Below are 6,000 nucleotides of genomic sequence, written 5' to 3'. Positions count from 1 at the left end.
CATGGGGCCCACATGCCCCGCTCCCTACATGGGGCCCACATGCCCCGCTCCATACATAGGGACCCCACACGCCCAGCTCCCTACATGGGGCCCACATGCCCCGCTCCATACATAGGGACCCCACACGCCCAGCTCCCTACATGGGGCCCACATGCCCCGCTCCCACATAGGGGCCCACATGCCCTGCTCCCTACATGAGGCCCACATGCCACGCTCCCACATAGGGGCCCACATGCCCTGCTCCCTACATGGGGCCCACATGCCCCGCTCCCTACATGGGGCCCACATGCCCCGCTCCATACATAGGGACCCCACACGCCCCGCTCCCTACATGGGGGCCCACATGCCCCGCTCCCCACATAGGGGCCCACATGCCCTGCTCCCTACATGGGGCCCACATGCCCCGCTCCCTACATGGGGCCCACATGCCCCGCTCCATACATAGGGACCCCACACGCCCAGCTCCCTACATGGGGCCCACATGCCCCGCTCCATACATAGGGACCCCACACGCCAAGCTCCCTACATGGGGCCCACATGCCCCGCTCCATACATAGGGACCCCACACGCCCAGCTCCCTACATGGGGCCCACATGCCCCGCTCCCTACATGGGGACCCACGTGCGCAGCCTGAGCTGTATAGTAGTCAGTAGTTGAGTGGTAGTGGTGAGGGGAGGGTGTGCTGTGTGCGCTCTCCTCCTGACGCTGACTGCTTCACAATCTAGTGTACAGATCTGTTGTTTTTTTAATATTCGTAGAAAGAGAATTCTGCTCCGGAAACTGAACAAGGTGGATTTTATTGCCTGCGTAGGTACATCTGGCCACAGGAAACTCAGCTACGACTAGTGCTATGGTAAGATATTGCAGAAGAAGGTTTCTGAAGACATGGTAAATTGCAATAAATGACTTAGGTCGGTTTTTTTGGGGGGAAGGGGCGCTAGGGGTTTTAAAATAGATTCAGTGTTGATAATAAAATGAAAACTGAACGAGAAAAAACCGACTCTAGAATTTATTAAACAATAATTATCGCTACGAAAAAAATATCCAGATCATCTCAAGGAGTTGAATGATTCGTGAATTGTGTTGTGGTTGCAAGCAATGTTGCATGTATTTGTCAACCTTATTTTCTGGTATTTAAGACGTGAGGAGGAGCGATGGAGGCAGCAGCAGCAGCAGCAGCTGTTAGAACAGACACTCAACTACCTGTTGAGTCAGACTCCAGGAACACTCCTCGTCACCATAATCTTCACAAACAACGTTGTTATATGACTTGAGTTCTGTAAGACTGAGACTTCTCTAAGACTGAAACTTCCTTAAGGCTTGAATTCTGTAAGACTGAGACTTCTGTAAGACTGAGACTTCTGTAAGACATGAGTTCTGTAAGACTGAGATTTCTGTAAGACATGAGTTTTGTAAGACTAAGACTTCTGTAAGACATGAGTTCTGTAAGACTGAGACTTCTGTAAGACAAACTTCCTTAAGGCTTGAGTTCTGTAAGACTGAGGCTTCTGTAAGACATGAGTTCTGTAAGACTGAGACTTCTGTAAGACTGAAACTTCCTTAAGGCTTGAGCTCTGTAAGACTGAGACTTCTGTAAGACATGAGTTCTGTAAGACTGAGACTTCTCTAAGACCTGAGTTCTGTAAGACTGAGACTTCTCTAAGACCTGAGTTCTGTAAGACTGAGACTTCTCTAAGACCTGAGTTCTGTAAGACTGAGACTTCTCTAAGACCTGAGTTCTGTAAGACTGAGACTTCTGTAAGACTTGAGTTCTGTAAGACTGAGACTTCTGTAAGACTTGAGTTCTGTAAGACTGAGACTTCTGTAAGACTTGAGTTCTGTAAGACTGAGACTTCTGTAAGACTTGAGTTCTGTAAGACTGAGACTTCTGTAAGACTTGAGTTCTGTAAGACTGAGACTTCTGTAAGACTTGATTGTTAGTTTGTAAAGACTGAGTTCTCCTAGACTGCTTGTTTAGAACTCTCATTTTAAAACTGAGTTCTCTAAGACAGTTCTGTAAGATTGTAAGGTCTAAATGACTGAGACTTCTGTAAGACTGACAGCTCTATAAGACGGAGTTTTGTAAGATTGAGTTCTCTAAGGCTGATATTTCTGTAAGACTAAGTCTTGCAAGAATGTGAGGTTGTAAGGTTGAAAGTTTGTAAGATTGAGAGTTCTATAAGTATATATATGAGTTTCGTAAAGCAGTGAATTTACTGCCTTGCAAGTAATGTCCGGAATAACAGACGTAATAATAATAATAATAATAATTTTCAATAATTTGGGATTTTGCTATTGTCGAGGTTCACAAGTGTTCGCATACCAAACCAATAAAAACACAAAAAACGATAAAGAAGAAATACCAGAATATATAATCAAGAGTAAGTGTAGACATCAGGATCGTAAGAGTCAGAGTATATGTATCTCAAACACCACTGTTTACATTGTGCTACTCAAATCTATCCTTGCTTCACCTATGATATTTGTGCCTGGGGATCTGCTACAGCAAATCACCTGAAACCAATATTAACGCCATAAAAAGTTGCTGTTCAACTGATCTCTTGAGCAAGCGCTAAATAACACACGACTCCACTCTTGAAGTTAAATTTACTCAGCATAACAAACATTCACTCAATATATATATATATATATATATATATATATATATATATATATATATATATATATATATATATATATATATATATATATATATATATATATGTATGATAGCCAGTTCTCATATAAACCCTGCTACGAAACTTTTCCTTGATATCTGCAACAGACCGCACAGTCATGACATAAGACGCACAAGTCTCTTTGAAATCGCGTGTGTCCTGCTCAACTTGTGTAAAAACTCAATGCGCATAAAAGGCTAAAAAAATCTTTACTCTGCCTGAATATTACCTTTTTTTTTTTTTTTTAGATATCAAAGGTTCCCTATCTCTCAGTCGCTTTAAAATTACTGTTAAAAAGCACCTCTTTACCTTAATATGGTCTTGACAGCAGTATACTATGTCAAACAAATCCTGAAACCTTTTATTTTCTGTTATTCTTGTTTCAACTTTCCTTCAAATTCCATATATTATTTGAAAGACAAATCATCTCATCATATTTTGTATTGTAATTTAAGTAACTTGTGCCGTTCATTATACTAAGCTTGACAGTATGATTATCAGGATCATAAGCATGAGAGTATAATCGTCAGAATCATAAAAGTGAGAGTGTGGTCATGATCATAACTGAGACACGAAAGCATGAACAGATTCCCGACTTTTGAACAGACAGTGACAATCTGTTGAGACAGTCTTGGAGCTGCATAAGAAAACTCTGCTAATGAATTCTCCCCAACATAACAATGGTGAATATGTTGGAGATACTGGAAGATGTTTGAACAAGCTTGTGTATGAATAAACAACAAAATGGCACAATACCGTGACTGGAACAATACACAAATAACCCGCACCTAGGAAAAGAGGAGCTTACGACGACGTTTCGGTCCGACTTGGACCATTTACAAAGTCACAGTGTGAATGTGACTTTGTAAATGGTTCAAGTTGGACCGAAACGTCGTCGCAAGCTCCTCTCCTATGTGCGGGTTATTTGTGTATTGTGTATGAACACAAGAGATATGTTGGAACTGTGAGCACAAGCACTGCTGCATTCTGTCAAGTACTTGATTGTTTGACCGCAAAAAAAAATCGACAATTGCAAACTGGTTTTCAGATTTGATAATTATATAAAACTGACGTATTGACGTGTCCATCGTAATTAAGTAACTTATAACCCTAATTTTTAAAGGGATGGACCGGTAAGCCAGCGGAAGGTCTCAGTCAAATGACCAGAAGCTCTAAAGGCAGGTTATCATATGACTTGTTTCCTAACAGCGCTGTATAGCCCTTGTGACTTAGCGCTTCTTTTTGATTATAATAATAATTATTTCCTAACAAACTTTACCGGACCTAACCTAATCGTAATTACACCATTTCCAAACTTTAATTTATTCAGCAGGAAAGGTCGTTTTTGAGCCAATAATTATCATAATTCAAGGTTAAAGGATAAAGTTGTAGGAAGTAGTGAGAATAATGGATGTCAACAGTTAGGTCACATCAACTGGAGTCAGGTGTTACTCATCCAGAGTTAACTCGTGTATAATTTATTCCGGCTGAAGAGGTCACGTGATCTGGCGTAATGATACTATTTCCAGGTCTGTTAAAAATGCTGGACTTTCTGTCATGTATTTTCACGTCATTGTGTGATTAGCAGTATATATATATATTAAATATATATATATATATATATATATATATATATATATATATATATATATATATATATATATATATATATATATAATATAATATATATATATAATATATAATATATAATATATAATATATAATATATATATAATATATATATATATATATATATATATATATATATATATATATATATATATATATATAATATATATATATATATATATATATATATATATATAATATATAATATATATATATACATATATATATATATATATATATATATATATATATATATATATATATATATATATATATATATATATATGTATGTATATATATATATGTATATATATATATATATATATATATATATATATATATATATATATATATATATATATATATATATATATATATGCAAAACAACCACTCTGAAAGAATAGAGAAATTCCAAGCGCTTTCGTGACTACTCACATTATCAAGGAACTATGAAAGTAAAGCATTCAAGGAAGCTATATAAGGGGTCTGGCCAGCACCTCACTATCAAATCCCACAACGGTTAAACACCTGACGCGCGCCGACCCAACTTGGATAGGTCCTTTGCACAACTCACCCACAAACTATTCTACCCAAGAAACTTTAAAAATTATTATTTGTCCAGTGTATTATTAAATTCTTCCCAAATTCTATTAATTATAAATGGATCTAATTTATATAAACCAAAGGAAATATTCATATTATTGTCAAAACTGCTTTTTATGAAACAAGATTCAATTATATTCCTGTCGACCATGGACTTGCTTGATACTACTTTCTCAACTTTTTGAAAATCAATTGGATGGTTAAAATCTCTTATGTTGTTAGGTAAGACACATATGCAACAGTTAGGTATCTTTATTTCGAAACGTTTCGCCTACACAGTAGGCTTCTTCAGTCGAGTACAGAAAAGTTGATAGAAGCAGAAGATACTTGAAGACGATGTAATCAGTCCATCACTCTTAAAGTTTTGAGGTGGTCAGTCCCTCAGTCTGGAGAAGAGCATTGTTCCATAGTATGAAACAATATGGAGATGAAGTGACAGGATGGAGCCTTATATAGCGCCAGGAGGTGAGACGTAAGTCACTAGAAGAGGTAAGAACGCAGATGTTGGGAGGTCAGGTCCCTCTCAAATCCAGCCGTTCTCACTAGTAGAGGTTGTCGAAGTTGATTGCAGGTCTGTACCAAGATACCCTTGTGTTGCAGTGTCTGACAGATTGAACATTAAAATGGTATAAAATACCGACAGGTTGTTAGGTAAGACACATATGCAACAGTTAGGTATCTTTATTTCGAAACGTTTCGCCTACACAGTAGGCTTCTTCAGTCGAGTACAGAAAAGTTGATAGAAGCAGAAGATACTTGAAGACGATGTAATCAGTCCATTACCCTTAAAGTTTTGAGGTGGTCAGTCCCTCAGTCTGGAGAAGAGCATTGTTCCATAGTATGAAACAATATGGAGATGAAGTGACAGGATGGAGCCTTATATAGCGCCAGGAGGTGAGACGTAGGTCACTAGAAGAGGTAAGAACGCAGATGTTGGGAGGTCAGGTCCCTCTCAAATCCAGCCGTTCTCACTAGTAGAGGTTGTCGAAGTTGATTGCAGGTCTGTACCAAGATACCCTTGTGTTGCAGTGTCTGACAGATTGAACATTAAAATGGTATAAAATACCGACAGGTTGTTAGGTAAGACACA

At 38.4% G+C, this 6,000-nt stretch overlaps 1 protein-coding gene across 1 annotated transcript in view; it reads left to right on the top strand.

Moving 5' to 3' along the window:
* Positions 1 to 666: 666 nt before the first annotated feature.
* Positions 667 to 6,000, top strand: part of Nmdar2 (NMDA receptor 2) — a 408,938-nt gene continuing 403,604 nt past the window's right edge. The window contains exon 1 of the mRNA XM_070102705.1: positions 667 to 853. The gene's annotated coding sequence lies outside the window, so the exon portion shown is untranslated. The remainder of the gene's footprint in view (positions 854 to 6,000) is intronic.

This window comes from Cherax quadricarinatus, chromosome 5, assembly GCF_038502225.1.
Source record: "Cherax quadricarinatus isolate ZL_2023a chromosome 5, ASM3850222v1, whole genome shotgun sequence".
In the NCBI taxonomy this organism is placed as follows: Eukaryota; Metazoa; Arthropoda; class Malacostraca; order Decapoda; family Parastacidae; genus Cherax; species Cherax quadricarinatus.
The sequence above is the reverse complement of the archived record's forward strand: the minus strand, read 5'-3'. Positions and strand labels throughout refer to the sequence as shown.